Here is a 25,288-nt window from a genome sequence, read left to right as displayed (position 1 = left end):
GGAGGAGGACTGCAAAATGCCACCTCGCAGGAGGCAGACTTAAAAAGGCGTCTCAAAATGAACCCGCAAAGGCGGCAGTTCCCCCTGCCCCAGCGGATGAGGTGTGTCAGACCTGGGACACTTGCTGGAGTTACTGTTATCGTTCACGTCCGTCTCTGTGGGTGTAAATAGGCCGCGTCGAAGGAACTGAAACACCCGATGCTGAAAGCATTGCCGGGGCGAGGAATTTCCAGGTGGACGTACCGGAGTGGCTTTTAAAAACAACCTTTTTGGACGAGCACGGGGGAAAATGCTGATGTTCAGATGAAGGACCCTTTGCTGGAGGCTGATGCTCCCCACCACCACCAGATTTACTGGAAATATTTTAATTGTGGGTCGTGAAGGAGTGTTTGGTGAAAGAGGATGTCCTAGTCTGAAAGATTTTTCTGGTTTTCCTCTGTACAGGTAAAACTGTGAATAATCATAGAATGGGATAATAGCATTTATATCTCATGAATTAACTATGTCTTTTCCTACTCATGTTGTTTTGCTCCTCAGTACTTGGACAAAAATCCTTTGATTTTTAGAGGAAGCCTTCCTTGTCTGTGGACTTCAGGATTCAGCCATAGTTGGACACAGCTAGCTTTTAATATCCTGTGACATATAAACACACCCTTGTTTATTCATTCACAACTTCAAGTTATCCATTTGAAATAAAGATAAATAATTGGTGTAGTAAATGAAGCATGTTCATAAGTCTGTGCTTAATACAGTGCAACTCTGTAAGTCAAGGGGGAAAATATTTATCTTCTTTTGGTAACAAACTAAAGTTTAATAAACTACCTATTTAGAGTTCACATACACATATGTATGTGGACATATACACCTATGAATTCAAAGGAAAATGTGATTCTAAAATAACAAAGTTGGCCCAGGAATACTACTTCAATCTACTTCTAACTGATTGTTACCAATTCATGATGATGGAGTCTTTATGTGACTTTAGTAACTTATTTATATAACGATTTTTTTTCTTAATTGGTGATTTAGTGTGTAAATAAAATGTAAATACTGAAATTTTGCTTTTCAAATGCCAGGTGTCTTCTGTATCAAATATGGTTTAGCCAGTACAAACATCATCGTAAGACACAACACCTATTTGATTACTTTGTTTCTGTTGGAATTTTCCAGTGAGAATGTCACTGGACCATTTTATGGTTTTAAAATCTCATTCAACTAAAAGAATTTGTAGAAATGGCTATTTTGTCTGAGTACTATGACGTTATTACCTGCACAAGAAAACAACTAATTTAAGTCATTAGTTGTTTTAGAAGGTGGTGTTGTCACACACATGAGCAAATCGGGATTTTTTTTTTCATTAAGGGAAATTAAATACTTAATACATAAAAAAATATGTTTTATTCCATTAGATATTACTGTAATCCACTTTTAAAAAGGAAAGTGCAAATTCTTCAATTGCATTCAGACAAGTGGTTCCTTGTATTCCTTTTGTCTTCAAAGGTCCACTCACAAGAATTTATTAAGGAATGAAGGCTCACTATGTTCCTAAAAATATTTTAGTATGCATGGGGTTCATCTCATTATGCCTGAAATGCCCAGAAAAAGGGATAAAACCAAGTATTTCAGAATATTACTGGAAAGCATATCAAAAGATACTTTAAACCTTATTTCTGTTCCAGACAGTTATGGGGTGGAGGTGGTCCTAATCTGTACGGGAGGAGCTATGCAGTCATGCAACCATGACGGTGGCACACTAAGGAGCATATACTGCACTGAACAAAGCTGGTGGCAGTGCAAATGAAGGCAAAGCTCTCTGAATTCCCCTGATAAATCTACACCTATATAGTCCTGAAAATGAACTGCAAGTTTCAGGGTAAAGCTTTAGAACCTAATCCTGCTCCCTTTGATGTCAAGGGAGAATGTGTCTTTTGCCCTAAACAAATGATTGGTCTCCCATAAATCTAAGCTATTTGCACAGTCAGTTATTCTGAGGCTAATTTCTTGTTCTTCAAAGAGAACCAATAATTCAGTATTTTTAGTGTAACTTCAAAAGGCAGGAATTAAAGATCTTCATGCAGACAGTACTGTTTTTAAAATGTATTTCTCAAGCAATTTTCACAAAATATGTTAAGTTGTAGGTACCTCTCGCTGCTGTTTACAACTATGTACTGAGATAAAAAGCTTTCTAGTTATAAAGACAGTATGCATGTGTACACTGTTGAAAATAGTGGAGACCTCTTTGCCCTTTTCATTCTGATGTTAACTTCCCTGACAGCTACATGTTGTTATTCAGCTTCATAAATTATGGACAGCATGTAATATTACAGTAAAAACACACCTGACACCAATGTTTTCTTAGAGGTTGCTTGTTGTCATTTGATTTTTTTTTTCTATAGAATGAATGAAAAATGTATTGTGCTTTTCCATTTTTGTCTCATTAAGGGCTGGTATAACATACAGGTACCTGTAATTTTAAGTTGTTAATGGGATGCACAAACATTGTTATATTTACCTGTTAGTAATTTATAGGTAGTATGTATTTCTGGGCAGAATTTTTAAATAAATGTGATGTGTCAGTAAAATATATATATAAAAAAACATTATGATGGTATATTTTTATTTTTTTTTAAATAATTGAAAGGAACTCAGCTTGTTATCTGAATGTAATATAGTAATGCAAACATATAGCTATCGTCCTAAATTTAAGTGTTCAAATAATTAGGAATCTGGTGTTAAGGCTGGACTGCAACAGCAAATAGGAAGAATGTAATGATGAATGCTGTATGACAAGTAAGATAAAGTTAGGTTCTTTGCATTGACTTTAGTTCAAAGGAGCAAATAACAGCACCATGTAATTAATTCACTGAGGAATATTCATTGTGAGAAGTAAGCAACCTAAATATCAGATGAGGCCTTCAGTGGTACAGGTAAAATAAAAAGCCAAGGAAGCCTGCAGATTGAGGAGTAAAATATTTGTATTGGTACTTGCTCTAAGTTTACAACTTGATGGTGACTACTGATTTTTTTTTTCTGGTAAGCCAGATGGAAGTTTGTTTAGGTTTTTTTCTAATTCTAATTATTTAGCATAATTTGTCAACAAGAATTTCATATGGAATGAAATAATACTATTTCATTTTTTAATTTTTTCTAAGTGACAAACTTGCACTATCTCTACCATGTTAAGAATGTGCTTCTGTTTGTATGAAGAAGGGATATGAATTCTATGGCAGATATACCTTGTAAAATGTAAACTTGTAAAAAACAGTTCTCTATGGAGGAAAAATGATAGAAGACAAAGCTCTAGTATTTTCATTTGAATGTTACAGTCAGTTTTTGATTATGCAAGGCACTAGGGATTCTGAATAAAGTTAAAATATAGATAATGTAAAAATATGTAATTTAGACTAAAATATATATAACAATAAAATACATTATATAACAGAAAAAGAGGTCAGTGATAGATTACTCTTCTGGACAAGTAGACTGCCCCAGTATTGTTATATTAGGGCTGTAAGAACAGACCTAATAACAGTTGTTTTTGTAGGGAAGATAAATGATCAGTTACACATTATCGTTGAAAGAAATCTGAAATCTGGCTAAAGATGCTCTTTAGGCTCTTTTGGCTCTTTTCTGTGGATTCACTATTGGTGAACTTCAGAAAGGAATCAGGTACCATTCCTGCTATAACTTCCTGAACTTCCCACAAATTTTTTTTTCCTTTAATCTGAGCCTTATATGACTTTATCCTCTCAAAAGTCTTGTTTTGGACAGGCACTGGGAAAGCAACTTACTGTCATGTTTTATAATAGAGATATAGAACTGCATGTCAGTTACAGAACAAATCCTGTGCAATTTCATACAAGAGCTGTGAGGGCCACTATGGATTATTTTGAGAGATGAAGATAAAAACATTCAGGCAATTTTTTTTTTTCACTTTTTAAGGTGTAAAGGTAAATTGATACAGCTTCATGGGCCAGCAAGTTAATGTGGACATTCATCTTCTGGCAAAGGACAGAAATTAAAAATTGGCTTAATGGACTGCTGTATTCAGCACAAGCTGAAAGCCACACTTGCATGGATTAAAGAAATCTGAGAACATCTTATCATGCTTAAAATGCCTTGCCACTCCCTTTTTAATAAACTTGCCAGTAAAAAGAAGATTTAAGACAGAGAGATGATTATCTAAATCATGTATATTAAAAGAGCTTCTTGGGCTTAGGCCTTTAAAAACTGCTTCTTTGAAAGAAAGCAGAACTTTTCCATTCTTCAGATACTGAAGTGTTAACCATCTCAGCCAAAAGATTCAATGGCTACATATAAACTAATAGGTTAAACATGCCTGGGACTGTTCTCTGGCATTGAGGCTGGTAGCCATACAATGTTTTATGCCTTAATTATTAAACCCTTTTATTCTTCAAAACAGGATAGTCACATGCATCTACTGCCCATTGGGAATGGCTCCTGATCCACACTAACTCCCAAACTGTGCCCAGGAATTGTTTGGGAAAGTACTAGCTGGCATGCTTTTAGCCTGTGCCAAGGTCTGTTTGAACATTTTAATACACAATTTTTAGACAAATGATTTCCAATGTCTGTGAATGTTTTGTGGTGGTTTCATTTAGATTGCATTTTATAGACACACCTAATGCAGTCTCCTTGGAGTGATTAGCCAAAAGGAAGGTAAGTAAGAGGGAACTGTGGTCCCCCACCTAGAGATAAATCACATTCATATTTCCAATTAATTCTTTATTGAAGCAATTAATAATCTAATTTTTTTATCTAGAAACCTGACAAAAGAAAGTTGATTGGAATTTGGCTATCAAATTAGATATTTGTTCATGTGAAGACATTTTAGAAAGTCTTATATGGTGGCTAAAACAGCCTTCTAACCTGCAGCAGATGTCCCTCTTTCTTTTAGACATCCTGTGGCCCTTATGAAAGGATGTTACAGTGAGAACAGGAACAGAAAACACACATTGTGCAATAAAATGAAATAAACACAAGTAACTTTTGCACTCCTTTAAATTATGGCTGTTAACATCAATTTGTAATGAAAATAACTTCTAAAATGTAATTTATTGATTTTAAGATAAAAATGGAAAAGGAATAAGGATAAATAAAACATCATTGGGTATTTTCTGAATGCTGAGTATTCCTCTTATAACTTCTTTAAAAAAAAAAATTCCATTTTGTAACTGGCCACATATTGGCAACTTGCTGCTCAGTGTGATCATAGGGATAAACATCAGTTCATCTGCTTTGTCAGCACTTCAGAAGATGTGTGGGTGCTCCATTAGTGACCCAGAAACCAGTATTAACTTGTCACAGATTTAATTTCTCACAGACTTGCAAGACCATGCATTCTGATGCACAAAGCCTTTTTTTTTTTTTTTTTTAAACTTTTGATGGGGACAATAAGTGGTCCATAAAATTGAATTGTTGACTTGGAGAAGCTGCCCGGGCTTTTACAATGCAATTAAATACAGATAAATGTCTCTGCCTAGGTGGTGCAACTCAGTTACAGTAGACAAAAAAAAAGGACTGAGATAAGAATATACCTTTTAGGAATGGTTAGCATGGAATTTTCAAATAGCCATATGTAGGGTGCGAGAAGATTTTGTTACAGTAACCCAGGATAGTTCGCCTCCCCCATCCGAGTATGTAGAGTCCCAAGCAAGTCTTATCTTGTTATCACGTTAACCCAGGATAGTTTGCTTCCCCACACACGCAAACATCTGCACATACCCCTGCACAGGTGCCAACGAGGGCGGCCAGCTGCAGATCTCAGAATTCGAACAACAGCATCTGCATTACATCAGCTAGTTTGCTAATGAGCAAAACAAGACATTGCATGTGTATGATATGTTAATCAGCGCAAGTTTTATTATCCACCCCTGCAGTGCTTTCCTTTGAGCTTCACTTCCTAGCAGGGCTCCACTGTGTCGTGTCCCTATTTGATTAGCGACGGTGTCCTGGGGATCCCACCTTGGTAATGCTATGCTTTCATTAAAGCCAAAGCTTTCACTTGCTGAGTGTTGTGTCTCGTCCCTGGGGGATCCACACCTGCTTTTCGCTTGTAACACCATAACTTAAAAATCAAGTCAAAATAATCTATTTATGAAAAATGTCCTTTTCTGTATCATGATGTATTTAAATTCTAGTTTTTGATGTTTAAATGTCTCTATCTGTCCTCCCGCTGTTTTAAAATACCTACATTACTTTCCTCAGGTTCCCTAAACATAATTCATCTTTGAAGAGAAGAACAGCATAGAAAATCTTGGCCTAAGAGGTATATATTTGGAGAAATAACAGAATAAGCATGAGCAGTTTTCTTAAAGGTTATAGGTAAGTGGAAATTGTTTACAAATCTTGAATATAATGAAAGAACGCTAGTGTGCACAGCATTGTTAATTTATAGTTTTGAGTTACTGTTGACCGTTTTGTAGGTTTCCCAACTTTCTCTACTGTATTCCCAGTAAAGATGTCAATCCAGTGCAAGTACTCGTATGAAAGATGAAATAGTGGCTCTCCTAAAGAGGCTGTAATATGTATACCTGATATAAAATTTATATTTAAAGTATAGTATAGCATAAAAAGTACTTACATGAAAATACCGTTTCAGAAAAATTGTTATATATGTGCAGACTTGAAAATATGATCTTTCTATTTTCAGGTTTTTCACACCTAGTTTCAGAAACTTCATTTAGACTATAGAGTGCAAATGTTTCATTTCTTTTTTATTTAAAATGTAAATGTGCTGTGTTTATGATTGTCTGTGAAGAGCTTAGCATATTACTTATACTATGAAAACTTGGATGTTTCCACGTAATCTTCAGAAGTACTGAAGTTGACTGCCCAGTCTAGGGGCATGTTAAGTAGAGTTGTACAGGCTATGTATTTTGATGTTAACCTCATCTGAGTTTTCCTTAAGAATGCAGTTTCATGAAAAATTGGTCTTCTAAACAAGTACTAATAGAAGTTTGGGGATTTTGTTTTGGTTTTAGAATCTAGATTAATAAAGGTAAATGCAGCTTTTTCTAGTCCATTTGAATTTTGAATGCAAAGCATCAGGTTTTATTTTATAGTTAGTCACATGATATTCTTATGGTCCCCTTATTTTCTAAATCTTCTAATTAATACCAGCTAGAGCTTGAAAAGAGAAAAATGCTTAGTATTCCTATATTGTTGATGGTTAACTCAAAAATATAACATGGCCTATGGGGGAAGGAGTGTCACATACATATTTTATAGCCTCTGAGGCTTTGTTTCATTATCATGAACATTGTGTTACGCAGCACTCTGATGACCTTCATAGTGTTATGTAGTATAAAACTGTATAACTGTTGAACATTCATGATCTATCAATCAAACTGATTATCCTTAGCAGTTACTTAGATCTTTTTTTCTCCTTCTCGCTCCTTTAATAATCTTCCCTCCCAACAATAAAAACAAATGTGTATATTTAAATGAAGGTTTTTCTTACCAGGCCTTGTAACAGCTTTACCCTCTTCTAAAAGCAGTTCAGAGATGTCTATATGAGACTTCTTTATGGCTGGTGCTCTTCACATGTAATAAATATAATTTGTCCAGTTCCCCAAAATTTCATTCAAAATGCTATATATTGATGACAAAAATGCCTGAAATAAAAAATTTCACATGTAATTTCAGGGAAGTTATAGAGCTGTAATAATCAGGGTATAGAAATACAACTACATGTTTTGGTAGCTGTAGAATAATAGCTAATTATTGACTTTAGGAATATGTTTTCTTTTCATCTGCAAAAACTTAAAGGACAAATTCTTACAGCTATGTATGTGCCAAGCAAAAAGTTACAGTACTATTAATCTAATAGGTTTCCTCCAGCGTACACACTTCCCTTTGCAAAAACATACTGCAACTTTTCCTTAATTAAATACTATTTTTGGTTATGTGTTAATGTAGAGCTCAAGAAAGGTTCCGGATTACTAGCTTAGTGCACTGAAGTACTTATTTATCAAAAAAAAAACCAAAACACAACAACCCAAATAGCGCAGGAACAATGATTAATGCAAACTTCCTGGTGCTGTTTCACTGGTGTGCCCCAGAGGGACCACCATTATTATAATGTAGTTCAATCTCTTACTTCTTTCCCTTTAGTACATGGACTCTCCATATATACCATGTCACCACAGTATTACTGCTTATACTACTCAGCTGGTACTTAGGAGTAATTGGGCAGACAAGAAATGTTCTTATTAATCATATAGAAGAAAATATCACATAAAATTAATTGGGCTTCCCAAAGACAATACCCCTCCTATTCACCTCATTTTATGCTCCTAAATTGTTTATTCTGTGTGGTTTTGGTTTGCTTTTAAGTTTCGGAGTTTCTCAGAGGAAGTGGGCTTGGTATTTTATAGTTGCCTGGGAAGCACTGCACATGCTTATGGTTCAACAGAAATATTTTTAATATGATGGAAAGATCTCATGTTTATCACTAATAGTTGCTCTTACACCAGCTACTTCATGAACATTTTAAGTGCCCTCAGTTTCCTTCTGTCTAGGTGCAGATCAAAGAACCCAGTTCCTCACTTTCTTGAGGAAATTTTTATTATGGGCCTCTAAATCAAAGATGCCACAGTATAATCACTTAATAGAAAAAAAAGTATTTTTTGTATACACTGACATTTTAAATCGATCTTAAAGAACACAATCAATATATCTAAAATACTCCAAAACATTAGTGTAATCAGATGTCTGGAAAAGCACTCAATGCCCGAGCATGTTCCTAAGAACTGCCTGTGGTGGGTCTCAGTCACTCAGCCCCCGGTTCTTAAACACTTTGTATGAAATCTGGTCGAGTTACTTGCATTTATGCTCAGGACTCCCGTTAGCCAAGCCTATTTATTTGTTACACCTCTTCTACTGAGCAGATTTTGTCTCGGTACGTCAGATTATATTATTATTTGCACTAAAGAAAGCCACTGGACTCCTGACTGAGCGGTACCCCAGGTTGCCCCCGCGGTGGCCGCTGCCCGCGCCTTTGTCACTCCAAACCCCATCTCCCATCACTGCTCCCGTGCCCTCCCTTTCTTCTTTCCTCCCAGTCCCGTTCAGGTAAATGAAGCCTGTTATGAGCAGCCACTGCTCCAGTGAGGAGGGAAATTCTGGTGATGCTGGAAGGAGAAATAAAAGTGGATCTAAAAGCTCCTAAAACGCCCAGCCAGCCCCAAACATGCTACTGGGGTGTCGCCTCGCCTCCTCCCTCAGACCAGGCTGCGACACCAACCCGGCTGCTGAGTGGAACTTGCCCACGCAGGAGAAAGGAGAGAGGTGCCCTCAGGATTTTACCTCAGGTTCACCTCTTTTAATTCATATATCTCCTCCTCGTGCTTTATGACTGTTTATCGCTCTCCTTTTGAAATTTTGTCATTAATTTTATAGCGAATAATTAATAGCGTGGAAGTAGATTCCCCCCTCCCCGGGTAATGGAACAGTCCGCTGGGTTCCTCGGCGCCGACACTCAACTTTTAACTCCTTTTCTGCCAAATCCCAACCTCCCCCTGTAGAAGGTTATTTCTTTCAGAGACTTGGATCCTGTCTCAAGCTCTGTCACACTTAAACACCACAGACAGGTCAGGGTTGTAAGAACTGTCTCATATGGGCAGTGTGAAATGGGGGGGAAACGACTACTGACTCTCGAGATGGACTTAAATGCCATCAGGTAAAGTCATCCATTGTGTTTTCTTCTTAGTAAGTACTGTGGAGATATGTGTCAATGCTTAAGTATTGATTGGGTAAACTGATTTTTTTTTTCTTTCTTTTTTAAGTTTTGCAGTGGAAAACTTTGTTGACCCTGCGGCATACCTGCCACCCCAGGTCAGCAATCTTCTCATCCCTTAAGGACATATGTTTCCCTCAGTCAGTGGAGAGTGGTTGCTCCTCTCAGGTGGGTTAAGTCACCTTTCAGAAACAACTTTTTTTTTCCTTTTGAGCAATAACTGGAGACATGGAGGTGTCCTGACCTGAAACCTGGGGTCCTAACCTGCATTTCTCAATTTAAGCACTTAAGGGTATGGTAAGATGTTATGGATTTTGATATATAGTCTTTCCCAATTAGAATTGCAGAGGAATTAAAGAAAATTGTAGTAGATGTACTTACTTTTTAAAATAATGTAATGTGAGGGGTCATTTAGATAAAATTTCTGTTTCTTCAACTATTCCTCCATTTCTCTATTCCTGCTTTCCCTCAGCTTCAAGTGGCAATTCAATCCTTCAAAAAGCTTCAGTTATCCTAAATAAAGCGTATAAAAAAACCTTTTGACTTCTCAGTTCTCAGCCTCTTCAGTCTCTTGGCTGTACTGAACTCTAGAAACCCCATTTCCCTTCCTCAGATTGTCTCCTGGGTTCACAGCACTGGATCTCTCTGGAATTTTCCCCAACCTTAATGGCTGCAATTAAATGTTTTTCTTTCAGTATTTTCCTTCTCTGACATCTTTGCTGGATCAAGGTTCCTTCTTTGGACCATTCTTTTTCTTTCCATTCTCTTTTATTCTCTAATTCCCAAAGGATACTGTTCTGAACCATACTGAACTGTACAGTAAGAGACATTTACATTTTTTAGGAAGAAAGGGAGGCATATAGCTTAAAGTAAATGCAGAAGAAAATTGTTACTTCAAGTTATTTAGGTTATTAGGCATGTCTTGGTAGCAGAGAACATGTGGAAAGAGTTCTGGTAGAAGAACTTCTGCAAGAACTTCATGTCACCTGTGCTACTGCAGGAGAGCTTTTTCCAGAAGCCTCCTAAGTTGTATGAATGGATGTATGAATTGCAGCTCCTAGACTGCTTAAGGCCAAGCAAGGTGAGTTACTTGTACCGGTGTCTGACAATTCATGAATACTGGTATCACATTTTATATAACAAACTAGGCATTAGAATATTTAAATTTATTACATCTGTATAACTTCTTGTCTGAAAAGTGTTTTGCACATTTGGTTTATATTTCAACATTAGGCCTAGTTTTCTAATCTAGAAAGCACACATGGTGTACAACTGCAACCACAACCCTTAAAAGTAAAAAGAGAAGGAAAACATTTTGCAAAATAACAATAAGTTGCAAGATTTTGTTTAATACAATGCATATGAGAAATGTCTGCTTTTGCTTGGAGAACTTGTGCAAGTTTAAAAAGAAAAAAAGGGTAAACAAGGGTACTGTATTCACTCAATGAATTTTGTTGTTTGGTTCTCTTCAGTCAAATGTAGAGCTTTCCTTTTCATATGAGGAAGGGTTGGGAGCACAGGGAACTTTTGAAGTTCTGGTTGATTCTGTTGACCTCCTGGTCTCCTCCAGTTAGACTCCAGAAAGGACTTCTTTTCTCTCACACTACAGCCTCACAGATGGCTATGATTCTTTGGGGGGTGGTTAAAATCCACAATTTGTTTTTCTTCCTTCAGAAATAAACAAGGAGATAATATAAAACCTTTGTTTCTACTCTGGGTTCAGTCTTTCAGAACATCCATAAACTTTTCCTTGTAAAAGGCACCTTGGCCGCCTTTGGCCTTGGTTGATATTTAAGGTCATCCATACCAATGCTTTTTTGCAATGCTTTAAACTGAATGTCCCTCATGGCATCTGTCAGCTTCTGTCTAGTTCTCATGTCAAGAAATTCAGTATTAGGATTATATTTACAAGAAATTTAGGTATGGAAATACATAGCTAGGTCAGAAAAAAACCTCTGAACTCTATATTGACATGTGAAGAGAGAAATGACACCCTTTAATAGTTTAAATCTAGTTCGGATGCATGTACACTAAAATACCCTAGCCCCAGTAAAAGTTTCTGAATAGTTACCATGTCCCTCTAATGCCCCTGAAAATATCAATAAATCTTTTAAATTTTAGCCCTATTTAATATAAAATTTGTCCTGAAATCCATTTTTCCTTTACCACTTTGTTAGAATTATTGCTTTAAAGTTGCAAAAAGGGAAATAAGTGTTACAAGTCTTCCTCTATTCTTTGAATTTTTACCCCAAAGACATGTTTTTCCATAGTGTCTTCCTCTTGTCCTTGTTTCAGGGGTTGAGCAAATTACGTCCAGTTGTTTTATTTCCCTAAAATAATCATTCCAGTTTTGTGGCTCGTTAATTTACAAGAAACCCATTATTTGTAGTGAATGTTTACTCCCAATAACAGCTAGGGAACAGTTTCTAATTTTTAACTTCCATGCATGGGATTTGTGGCATTCAAAAATACTCTGATAGCTTCTGTCCAAAATGGTAAAAGGTTAAAAAAGGTGATGTACCCAGAGCTGTTGGGCTGTTTTTTGAACATCTCTGATCTAACATTCAGTTCAGTCTCCTATCTGAGAGTTATCTGATGTCAGGATATAAAGATGCAGGTAAAGCAGTGTCCTGGTTTCAGCTGGGATAGAGTTAATTTTCTTCTTGGTAGCCAGTATGGGGCTGTGTTTTGGGTTTAGGATGAGAACAATGTCCATGATACACTGATGTTTTGGTTCTTGCTAAGTAGTGCTAAGTAGTTGCTAAGTGGTGCTCACACTGGTCAAGGACTTTTCAGCTTCCCATGCTCTGCCAGGTGCACAAGAAGATGGGAGGGGGCACAGCCAGCACAGCTGACCCAGACTGGCCAAGGGGCTATTTCATACCACATGATGTCATGCTCAGTATATGAGCGGGGGGAGTTGGCCGGGGGAGGGGCAGCGATCGCTGCTTGGGGGACGTGCTGGGCATCAGTTGGTGGGTGGTGAGCAATTGTACAGTGTATCGATTGCTTTGTATTACTAGTGTACTATTATTACTTGTTGTTTTTATTATTATTATTACTATTACTACTGTTCTATTTTTATTTTACTTTAGTTATTAAACTGTTCTTATCTCAACCCACGAGTTTTCTCACTTTTGCCCTTCCGATTCTCTCCCCCATCCCACTGGTGGGGGAGTGAGCGAGCGGCTGTGTGGTGCTTAGTTGCTAGCTGGGGTTAAACCACGACAAGCAGGTAACATGAAATCCATCAGTTAGGGCATTCAGTCAAGAATCTGCTTTCATACTCATGAAGTTCAGATACGTTATGTGCATGTCTGTGGAAAGTGACAGGAACTGAGTGTATTCCCAAGCGCTGTTCACAGGAGTAGTCAATAGAAAGTAATCGCTCCGACTGCCGGTCCACGGCCACTGCACGGTCCTACAGCACTTCCTGTTTCTTCCCCACTAGATGGTGATAGAGGAAAAGCTCCGGCTTCCCTATTTGAAGGACAGCAGGTTAATCTCCTATGGGCTAGCAAAAAGCAATATATTTTCACTCATGCATAGTCTCTTAGATGTAAGCGGACAATTAAAAGTACTTTCAAACAAACTTCTTTCCTGTTTTGTAGGAAGCGCAGTCTATGGTAAGATTATAAAGAAGGATGAACTTGCTCAAGAGAGAGGAGGTATTTGAGTCTGAATAATAAAATAATGTGTAAATATGTGTGGTGATAATACTAATGTGTAAAACTTATAAGGACACTTTGGAGGAAGATATATTTTAGAAATTTGGCATTCTAAATGGCATCAGTCATAATCTTTTGCCTAACTGAAAAAGAATGGCTTAATTCAGCACATAGCAATCTATCAATCCATATGGCATGAATGACTGCGTGGAAGGGCCTTAGTTATATCCAAGAGTGGTGTGTGGAACTGCTTGTCCCTGTACAGGGACTTAAGTATGTAAAGACAACAGCAGAAACTGGAGCTATTAATATATTTAGGAAGACATGTATTTATAACAAAAAATACGTAGTATAACCATTAGGCAACTAGATGTTACAGAGGTGTGGGAAAGTAATGGCACATATGGAAAGTAACTGGTAACAATTCAAAGCCTCACGCTTCTTTCTCACATGTGGAATTTCAGTTTCTTTAAAATAAACAGACAAAAATCCTCTTCACTTGAGCAGTTTTATAAGTGTGGGCTGCATACAAAAGATTTACTCCACAGCTCTTACTCCCCAGTAGTTTTCCTCTTCCTTCCTCTGATCCTCTACATGTTATCTAAGTGCTTATTCTCAAGGCCTGGTACTTCTAAAAGGGTGTTGGTTATCTGAGATGTAGGCTACACCTGTGAAAATATAACATGGTATATAGGAGCATTGAATAATAAAATTAGTTTGGAAAGCTTGGGTTTTGGGCCAGAAAGATAATCTTGCATCTAAGTAAATCATCTAAGTAGAGGAGAAGTCTCTAAATACAGGCTGAAATTGAGAACTTATCATAGTCAAAGGGCACTTTCACCATGGTTGTCTCTGAGACAAGGATATAATTCATAATATTTACTAAAAAAAATGAATCTGAGAAATTTTACAAGCCACGTGCAAGAACATCTGAGATGTTACTCTGCAGTAGTTCAGTATCTCTAAAACAGGGAATCAGGTTTTATTCCTACTTTAATTTGCTCTGACTGAAAAAGAAATCTGAATCCTGTCAACCAAATAATGGAGACATTAATTTCCCTTCCCATCTCATAAGGCCTCAAGAATAGCTAATATTTATGCTGTTACATCTATGTTTATGTAATATTTATGTTTATAATACTGTTTGTAACAAATATATACTAAATTTGTAAAATAGATTGTCTGAACTGGATATTTTAATAATTAAACAATAGGTAACTCTGAATTCAACATGCTGTACAACTTCAGAAAATTAACAGTGGAGAGAAAACTAGAGTTAAATATATGCCACAAAGTTAGTATTTTTGTGGTATTGTAATCACTTAAAATTAGGTTATCTGAAAGACTTCTGTTTAGAAAGAAGAACAGACTTTATAATATCTTAGTTTTCATTATCTTGCCTACAGAGAAAGTAAAAACATCTGAAAAGGTTCCACAGAAAAGTTTACACTTTCAGCATACTGCTATCTGAAAATCAGTGCATTTATCATTCCAGAATTAGGTATACACACAGAATTACTGCTATTAATTAATTTTTTCTATGGGTAACACTTTATCTGTGTCTGTAAACCAGATTGTAAAAAGTTCATTAATCATTAGTAAGTTAGAAGTTTTTATGGAGAGGCTAAATTAATTGCTCAGAGTGGATAACTAATCAAACAATAGCTTCACTCCCTGCACTGAAAAATTTAAACTGAGCTTTACAATTTTCCTTGTCAGCATCTAGTTTTATTTTCTGAAATATTAGCAATTGTTGAAAACATCCTGGTACAAGTTGATGCTATCAGAAAGAGGCAGGAAGTAAGACATTTTAGGAAAGAAGAGATTTGCCTGTATGGATTGTTTTGTTATCAGTATGATTATTAACATCAGATACCAACACATCCTGTCTGAACCTTACTAGTTCAGACCTTCCTTTTGACTTCCTTGAGAGGTACCTTGATGTTATCCTTCATCCCATCCTACCATATCTCTTATGATTGTAAAACTGTTCTTTTCACAACATTGATAATTATTACCTCATCTTTACAGGCAGTAAAATGCCTTTTTCTAGAGAAATCAATAAGCATTTTTCTCTATTAGTATTGCCCTGAGCAGGACCAGATGACATGGTGATAACACCTTCATCCTGCCTACACTAGCCTCCACTGTTAGAAACACCAATAGAGCTGCACTAATGGAAGGAAAACAAGCAAACAAAAAAAATCCCATACAGACATTTCTTTAAGGTTGTGGCATATATTTGCTGGAATTTCTACATACAATTTCATTTCCCCTCTTACCTTGACTGATACAAGTTGTCAGACATCAGCTACTGCAGAGTGGTCCTGTCCACCTTCTTACTCTGGGAACATGTATATTTTTAGCACATTTTTCTAATGCCCTACTTAGTTCCCACAGTCATTTCTGCTTCTAATCCAAAGTTTTTCTTCATTTTTACAACGTACTGTAGTCTTGCATTTGAGAAAGAGCATTTCAAGAGACCGCTAGATACCTCCCATTAAAAAAATACAGGTAAAATTAACATTTACTGATTCAAATGATTTTTGGAACCACAGTTTTGGACATCAGATTTCCAAATTTGAAACAGATTTAATGTAGCAAAAAAAAGTGAAAAAGTAAAGTCTATAGCAGGTAAATTAACAAAGCAGTAAAGCAACAGCATTTAAAAAAGTAGTCAGTGTTGAGCAAAGAAGTGATTTTTCCATCTTTTAATTATGTGTCACCTGCTGCCAAATTTGGGCTTGTGCCAGGAGCTAGCTGGCATTTGAAAATATATTTAGTATAATGTAAGAAAGGGTATAGGAGCATTCTGTATATTAAAAATGAGGGAGAGTTGGATCTGGGAATATCACGTGTAATGGAAAAATTAAGAGCTGAGATATACGTAGAGTGGTCCAAAAGATTTGTGAAACGTGATTTGTCTCTAAAAAGCCAAGTTCACACTTCCCTCTATACCAGTATTTATCCACGTGTCCATTATTTGTATGTTTTAGTATTGTTTCTACCAATTTGCCTGCAGTGAACATCAGACTTTCTAGGCTGTGGTTCGAGCTGTACTGGGAAAATTGTTAATAACAATAATTTTATCTGATGATGATTATGTTGTGATATGAGAATTATGTGAGTTTTACAAGATGAAAAAAGAAAAATTATTTACAATTTTATCTTGAAATAAAGCAGGTAACATCATTTCAATTATAGTGATGAAAATAATGGCTTTACAGAAAATTTTACAGAAATGCACTGAGAACCAAGCCTTAGTCAACTGCATTTAGTGGCAAACTTATTAATCAACACAATGTTTAAAATTGTGGTTATGTATCATAACAGGTATAAATACTGCCACTCAGAACTAATAACCAGTTTATGCTCTTCTGCAATGCAATTTAAGTCCTGATTTTTAAGACTGGCAAATGCAAATTGTACTTTCTTAATACGTTCTTAAAAATTCCATAAATACAACTATGAATTAATTATTCTCATACTGTGGCTATTCTGTTTTACATCTAGCTGACATTTGCATGAATGAACAAGTTCCCTATCATGTTTCTCTCTTAAGTAGACTCAGTACATACCATTGCGCACATAATCATTTGTTAAATCAATTCACAGAATCCGATAATCTATTGATTATACAGTGATAAACACACACATATTCTTTATTTCCATTTTGAACCAAATCACTTATTTACTAGTACTTTTGGGTACTCTTGACATACTAAATTTTTCCATTAAAAAAGAAATGGATTGCACTGCAGATCGTGATGTCTGTAAAATAACTGTGTCATAGTCTCTCTGTGATACTGGTGAACTGGCCACTGGAGAAAGGACATCCTGTGTTTCAGACCCAGTCACTGTTGTCTGTGGTGATTTAACCCCAGCCAGCAACTAAGCACCACACAGCCGCTCGCTCACTCCCTCCCCCTCCAGTGGGATGGGGGAGAGAATCGGAAGGGTAAAAGTGAGAAAACTCACGGGTTGAGATAAAGACAGTTTAATAGGTAAAGAAAAAGCCGCGCACGCAAGCAAAGCAAAGCAAGGAATTCATTCACTATTTCCCATTGGCAGGCAGGTGTTCAGCCATCTCCAGGAAATCAGGGGCTCCATGACGCGTAACGGTTACTTGGGAAGACAAAACACCATAAATCCGAATGTGTCCGTCCCCCCCCCCCCCCCCCGCCTTCTTCTTCCCCCAGCTTTATATGCTGAGCATGACGTCATATGGCATGGAATAGCCCTTTGGCCAGTCTGGGTCAGCTGTCCCAGCTGTGTCCCCTCCCAATTTCTTGTACACCCCCAGCCTACTTGCTGGTGGGGTGAGAAAAGGCCTTGACTCTGTGTAAGCACTGCTCAGCAATAACAAAAACATCCCTGTATTATCAACACTGTTTCCAGCACAAATCCAAAACGTAGCCCCATACTAGCTACTATGAAGAAAATTAACTCTACCCTAGCCAAAACCAGCATGCTGTTGTACAGTGTTACTGTAAAGCTTGAAATTTTCTTCCCAGCAACATTTTGGCTTGGGCAATTTCAAATATCTGGGAGCTACATAATATCATATTTCTAGTTAGAAACATTCAGCTTTGTGAATGAGAGCCACATTCATGCTACAGTGATTTGGGACATGCAGTGATTTGCTACATGTCTGATTTTCAACCTTTTATGTGCCTTCCAGTCCTTTAACATTAGCTTCCCCTCTGTCCTTTCGTTGCTTCCTGCTGCTGTTGGCACTGTCAACATCTCTTCCTTAAGTCCTGGGATCTGGCTCTCTCATTCTTTTCATCTCGGCTAATTTCCAGTTTTCTAGGCTGAAGTATGGAATCTGTTTTCTAATCCTCATTCTTGATCATTAAAAAATCTAGTGAGTTTGTATGAAAGAGAATATACATGTTGTTGTTTATAACAGTTACTTGTTAGTACAGAATGCCAGCAATCTTTACTGACAAATTTGAAAGTGAGAAAACAACTCCCTCACCCAAAATAGTTTACAGTTTAGATAAACAGTCAAGGGAAGAAGGACTAAATGAGAAAGAACGGGCAAGTAGAACAACTGAGCAGTTCAGTTAAATTCTTATGTGCTTGTTCCCTATTTTTTTCTTTGTAGGTTTGTTTATTTTTTTGTTGTTGTTTTGGGTTTTGTTTTTGTTTTGCTTAGAAGTTTAAAAATGCAGAGTATTTTGTTTCCTCTTACTAGTTTGTGAACATTCCATTGTGAGGGGATCTCACATATGTGGGCCTTTAAGGTTATAATCAAGATATTAAAGAGGAAAAAAAAATCCTCTTTTTTCTATTAGCGAATTTTTTTGATTTTGGAGGACTATAATCTATTGATGTTAGTACCGCAGACAAATCTTATTTCTAGACTATTAGAGTATTCAAACTTGGGAGGGGAGCAACAGTTACTTTAGTGTTCACTATGAGATTTTTATTTTTCAAATAAACTTACTCTTTCAAATAAACTTTTTAGGACTCATGTATACTCCTAAATTATGTCAATTTCTGCTGATATAATTTAGAGCAGATGCATTCTGATAATAGAAAGTGTCACAAGAAAGGGTAAAAACAGTTTACAATTGTCTTAAAGCATCATATACAGTCTGTGCTATGCCCCAAATGGATAAGACTGTAGATACTAGGTCCATGGCCAGGACGTATCCAAAGATGTTTCTATTTAGGGTAGTTTCCATACTAAGACTTTTATGTAATCACATCAAAATGATGAAGAAAGCTTCCCTCCAGTAAAATCTCAGGGAAGGTTAATGGTGCAAATACTGCCTGCTCTCCTGCAAAGATGAATCACTCTGTGGGCATAGTACAGCCTCAGCTGGAGCAAAGAAGTTTAATTTGCATACTGCATGCCTGCAGTGATGAACAGCCCTCAGAATTTGGAAGAACAATGTGGTGTGTCTTACCCAGGAAAAAGCTTATTTAAAAATTGTATTGTTACATTTTAGTAGCTGCTACAGACAGTATGATTCCCCTCTAGTCTGATCAACAAAAGAGCTTGTTAAATGCTGACATACTGCTTTAATTTCTATTTCACTGGCTAAGTGCATATCCTGCTAGGGAATCTTATGGATTGAAATGTGGATTTTCAGAGAAATTTCTTGCTCGCAATTCTGTGACCATTTCATTTTCCTAAGTTTCCCTAGGACTCTGAGTAACTATTGCTTTAGATATATGTACTGTACTATTATTACCAAATCATTTACCTCCTAGAATGTTCATAAATGATTCATTGAACAAGACATAAAAATAAATACATTAAAATGAACAATACATTAAAGTAACATTCAAATTAAGTTGCACTTTCCACAAAAGACAGATACATTCTAATTTATATTAGTAAGTTAAATATCTTACTAAAACAGTAATTAAAGGAACTCTCAAAAAGAAACAGTGGGCTTAAAAGGTTTTCATGTTGGGCTGTAAATGATCTTAAGGGAAATTAAATGAAAGTATAAGGAGTCTTTTGAAATTGTACCAGACAGTCCACTCATTATAGCTGATATATTTTAGAATTACAGGTCTATAAAACAACTTCAAATTTTTTTTTTTTCCTAAGGTAACAACGTCATAATAACATAAATACATTTTCACACTGGGATAGGTATTTGGTGATAGGCTAATAATGACATTAACATAGCTTGACATTTTCCCAGCATTATTGAGTTGTTGAAAAATTTTGCATCTAAGATTTGCATCAGACATTTTCTCATTTTGAAAAAGTTCTATTACCCTTAAATTTTTTTTTTTTATGTGGATGATTTGTTTTAGTGTTATGGGTTTGCCGGGTTTAAAAAAGCATGCTAACATTTTGCACTGTTTGGAAACCTAGTCGGTAAAGCACCCTTTTGTGCAGTGAGAACAAAAACAAATTAAGCAGATAAAAACTAACTGTCCAAGATGAATTAAATTCAATTTAATAGGAATAGGACTGAGTTTGTTTTATTTACAAACCACCATGTTAAGTAATTTCTTCTAGTATGGTATACTTACGTAAAAAGTATCAAAATAAAGAGGAGAAGCTGGAAATCTTATTGCCTAATCAAGATTATGATCTGTTTGGCCTAACAGTGACTTCATAGGATAGGTCTCATGATTGAAATATGAATATAGAATGGTAAACCTTATTAGGAAGGACAGACAGAAGAAGAAGAAGAAGATATTACCCGTTATATTGAGTCATACATGTTTGCTCTGAGAGGCAGAATCTGTCAGGAGATAAACCTGTTTAAAGTCCATAGTGGTGATAAAAGGGAAAAATAACAAAGATGCTTTCATGGTTAATCAAATACAGAACATCAATCCAAGGCAATGAGATCATTTCAGACTAGGCTGAGCTTTGGTAGAAGTACAGCATGTAGCAGGATGCAAAGTATGAACAAGTTCTTGGAACATATTGGCCAAATTTTTGATTCAGACAGTAAGAAGGAAAACAGGGTGAAGTGCATCTGAGGTTGAAATCATGGGTATAGAGTTATTTGAGGATTTGAAGGTGAAAAGCAACATTGGTGATTGTGGTCATGAAATTCTAGAATTCATGATTCCTAGGAAGAGAATAAAAATACCATTAGTAAACAAAATCCCATAGGAAGGGATCCTAATGGAAAAAACAGCTCAGGAATGCCAGCAGATACTTAGAAAAAAAATATTAAGGGCATAAATGAGAAATATTTCAAAGTGAAGGAGGTTGGAATAATCAAATGCAAAATGCAGGGTGGAGAATGACAAATCTGTAAAGAAAGATCAGGGAGTACTAGTAGCTATCCTGAATATCTGTCAGCACTGTCATGCTACTGTCCAATAATCAAGCACAATATTTAGATGCTTAAATAAGAATATCCTCAGTAAGATATATGAAGTAATATGTCCACTGTATTTGAAACTGATAAAGCCTAAACTGGAGTATTTTGTTCAGTTTTGATCCCTGTATTTCAAGAAAGTTGTGGACAACTGGAGAAAACCTACAAAGGATCAATGAGAATAACCTGCTGGAAAACATGACCCGCCTAACAACTTTGAATTAATTCAGGCTGTTCAGCCAAAAGAAGGATGGCTTGAGGAAGCTTTCAGAACTGTGTTCAAATATGCAAAGTGTATCTGAAAATGGCAAGGGGAACTCCAATGTTTGCTCTGGGTGGGACAAGAAATAACAGCTCAGTTTGCAGGAAGGAAAATTTAAGTTAAGCATTAGAGAAAAAAAATCCAACATTTTCACACTGAGGTAGCTAAATACTGGAGTAGATGGCCTGGTCAGATTGTAGAATCTCTGTCGCTGAAGGTTTAAAGACAGGTGCTGTGAATAGTTTAGATCTTGTCTTTGGGCAATAGAATGGACTAAATGAGTTTTCTTTCAATTCTTTACGATTCTTAGATTTTATATCTACTTTAGAGAATGAAGTCAGCTGTGAGAAGAAGGTACAGAGTAGTGGCAAGGTAAATAAACATAGTTTTTATCTGAATGATTGTCCTCTATTAATGCAGGTAAAGATTTGCATTGTGATTTTAAAAGCAGAAGACCTGCATTTTTAGGTTCCAGCTGGAATGTAAGTTTGCAAGAAAGAATATAAACAAATTTCATCTCCCTAATGAGACATTGATGATGAACTTGTTTTTTGTGGCCTATATGAATATATTTACTCCAAGTAACCTGTAGATCCACAGTAATATAAGGAAGGTAAAGCCAGAATTCTTTCTCAAGGAGGACTGATTTGATGTAGTCTTTTGATTTAAAACCCTTCAGATTATACCTTTCCTGAAATAATTTATTTCTAATGATTCTGCATTAGGCAATAGCTGCAGAGTATCACTTGTAAATCTGATTCTCTGGCCACTGCAATGGCTGTCTTGAGGCTGGTCTTGACTGTGGTACTACATTTAAAATATCAAACTATATTAAATGAAATTTAAAGTATGGAGCTGCAGTCAAGAAGCTCTTTGGCCATTAACACACATTAGTGAATAATAAATTTTATTGCCTCTTAACTTTTTTTTTTTTCACAGACTACAGCAACTCATAGAATGTCCTGAGTTGGAAGGGACCCACAAGGATCATCAAGTCCAACTCCTGTCCCTGCATAGGACAACCCCAAAAATCACACCATATGTCTGAGGGCGTTGTCCAAATGCTTCTTGAATATTGTCAGGCTTGGCGCCGTGACTACCTCCCAGGGGAGCTTGTTCCAGTGCTCCACCACCCTCTGCGTGAAGAACCTTTTCCTAATGTCCAACCTAAACCTCCCCTGGCATATCTTCCTGCTGTTCCTTCAGGTCCTACCATTGGTCATCAGGGAGAAGAGATCAGCGCCTGCCCCTCCTCTTCCCCTTGTGAGGAAGCTGTATACCGTGATGAGGTCTCCCCTCAGTCTCCTCTTCTCCTGGCTGAACAGACCAAGTGACTTCAGCCACTCCTCGTATGGCTTCCCCTCTAAACCCTTCACCATCTTTGTGGCTCTCCTCTGGACACTCTCTAGTAGCTTTATATCCTTTTTGTACTGTGGCGCCCAAAACTGCACACAGTCCTCAAGATGAGGCCGCACCAGTGCAGAGCAGGACAATCACCTCCCTCGACTGGCTAGCAATACAGTGCTTGATGCGCCCTGGGACACGGTTGGCCCTCCTGGCTGCCAGGGCACACTGTTGGCTCATGTTCAACTTGCCGTCGACCAGAACCCCCAGATCCCTCTCTGCGGGGCTGCTCTCCAGCCTCTCGTTCCCCAGTCTGTATGTACATCCAGGGTTGCCATGTCCCAGGTGCAAAATCCGGCACTTGCCCTTGTTAAACTTCATATGGTTGGTGATTGCCCAGCTCTCTAATTTGTCTAGATCTCTCTGCCCTCGAGAGTGTCAACGGCTCCTCACGATTTTGTGTCATTGGCAAACTTTGATAACAAACCTTCAAGTCCTGCATCCAAGTCATTTATGAAGATATTGAAGAGCGCTGGCCCCAAGATGGATCCCTGCGGAACCCCGCTAGTGACTGGTCGCCAGCCCGATGTAACCCCATTTACTATATCCCTTTGAGCCTGACCCATCAGCCAATGGCTCACCCTTTGCATTATGTGTTTATCCAGCTGTATGCTGGACATTTTGTCCAGGAGGATACTGTGAGAGACAGTATTGAAAGCTTTACTGAAGTGCAAAAAGATTACGTTGACTGGCTTCCCTTGGTCAACTAGGTGGGTAACCTTGTCATAGAAGGAAATTAAGTTTGTTAAGCAGGACTTTCCCCTCGTGAACCCATGAATATAGATGATACAAGTCCTTCTCAAGTTGAAAACAGTAAGGAGTTTGCTATAAAAAATTGCCTTTGATTTATTGATTTGATTTTGATACTTTCTGCTTTATTGTTATATTTACTTTATTATTAATGAGCTACATTTCAGATGTTATAAGAGTTGTGTGGTAGCTGTGATAGTTTAAGGATATAAGCAAACCTGGAACTGTCCAAGGTAATCATGGGTTGTAGATTTTAAATCTAATGGTGGTGGTGATGACTTTCCTGCGTAAGCATTGAAGTAGCTCCCACTGGTTAGTCTGCTTTCTTTTCTTGTGTGTGTTGGGTGGATTCTATTTCAAATAACACATTTCAGTGTCTTCTGTGTTTTAGTTAAGGTATGTATTATGGTTGTGGTGTAGTTTTGCTCTGTGTATTTGATGCATTTGCTTGATGAATCATTCAGGGATGATAAGGGGCCTGACCTAAAATCCAGTACTGTCAGTAAGAATATCCTATGCACTTAAAAGGAAATAGAGCTAGGCTCTAAAGAAGTTAACGTGGCTTTCATGAGCAGCTATTATTCCAACAAGCTATTACAATTTTGCCCTTATGTTGTATAACACAGCCTTTGTATGTTTGTGATATTAGGAAAGACAAGGAGTATAGGGGTCATCTCCAGAATGGAAATTCACTTTTTCCAAGTTCATGATTTTTATTTCTGCTGTTTAACATTTTCCAAGGAAGGATAACCATAAAAGGAAATCCAGACTAATCTGATTTTATTTCTTTGTATATTTGATACAGGTTTTTTGTGCCTACAGTGGACCAGTTGAAGCAAATGACTAAGTACCTATATTTAACTTATTTTGTATTTTACTTTTCACAAATGTAGAGGATGCATCTTCAAGAAGTACAGGAGGAGACATTTTCTAGAGAATTATGTAGCAACTCAGTTCTGTTGCATTTTCCGAAGTGAAAAAAATAGACAGTATTCTCATGTCATATTCTTTTAGTTTTTACTTATTGCAGTAAAAACAACCACTGCCTGTCCTCTAGAGGTTTTATTACTAGCGCCTGTCCTGCTCCGCTGGATTACAGATGTATGGGAAAGCTGATTTCAGTCTTCACCCCAGCAACATTCACAGTCTCTTCTGCCCAACAAGTATCTACTCCTTCAGGCAGCATCCATTATGCTTTCTCTCCTCTGGTCCCTGTGATTGGGAAAAACTCTTGTGACAAAACCAATGAAGTAATTTGTTTCACAGTTCTTTTCCAAATCTTTTCCCATGATGCTTATAATGACTATACTGTGCTCATTTTTAGCAAGTAATATCATTTTGAATAACTATTTCTTATTTAACTGCTACTTTGTTGTCCCTTTCCTTGCACCCACCTTATCTATTTAATTTCCTTGTATTTGAAGGTGATACTGTAATCTTTTCAAAACAGGTAACGTCTTTATTTTTGCTCATTATTTAGGACCACGATCAAGGCTGTTGGGTGGTAGATAACTCAGATAATAATAGTAAACAAGAAAAGAGACACCTTGTTGGTTTCAGTGGGACTTCAAATTGTGCTTTACATAATTTGAATATCTGGTCTGAAAACTTACCTAATCATATTCCTTTTGGG

The 25,288-nt window shown here is 36.9% G+C and overlaps 1 long non-coding RNA gene across 1 annotated transcript; it reads left to right on the top strand.

Moving 5' to 3' along the window:
* LOC148054218 (uncharacterized) lies at positions 1-25,032 on the top strand. Its single transcript, XR_015707605.1, has 4 exons — positions 1-444; positions 6,229-6,345; positions 9,810-9,928; positions 22,441-25,032. It is a non-coding gene; the product is annotated as an uncharacterized LOC148054218 (long non-coding RNA).
* The last annotated feature ends 256 nt before the right edge of the window (positions 25,033-25,288 follow it).

The sequence above is a fragment of the Nipponia nippon genome, unplaced genomic scaffold (genome assembly GCF_047370975.1).
Source record: "Nipponia nippon isolate SJK-2023a ecotype South Korea unplaced genomic scaffold, ASM4737097v1 scaffold_33, whole genome shotgun sequence".
NCBI classification, from domain to species: Eukaryota; Metazoa; Chordata; class Aves; order Pelecaniformes; family Threskiornithidae; genus Nipponia; species Nipponia nippon.
This window is presented reverse-complemented; position numbering and strand designations above follow the sequence as displayed.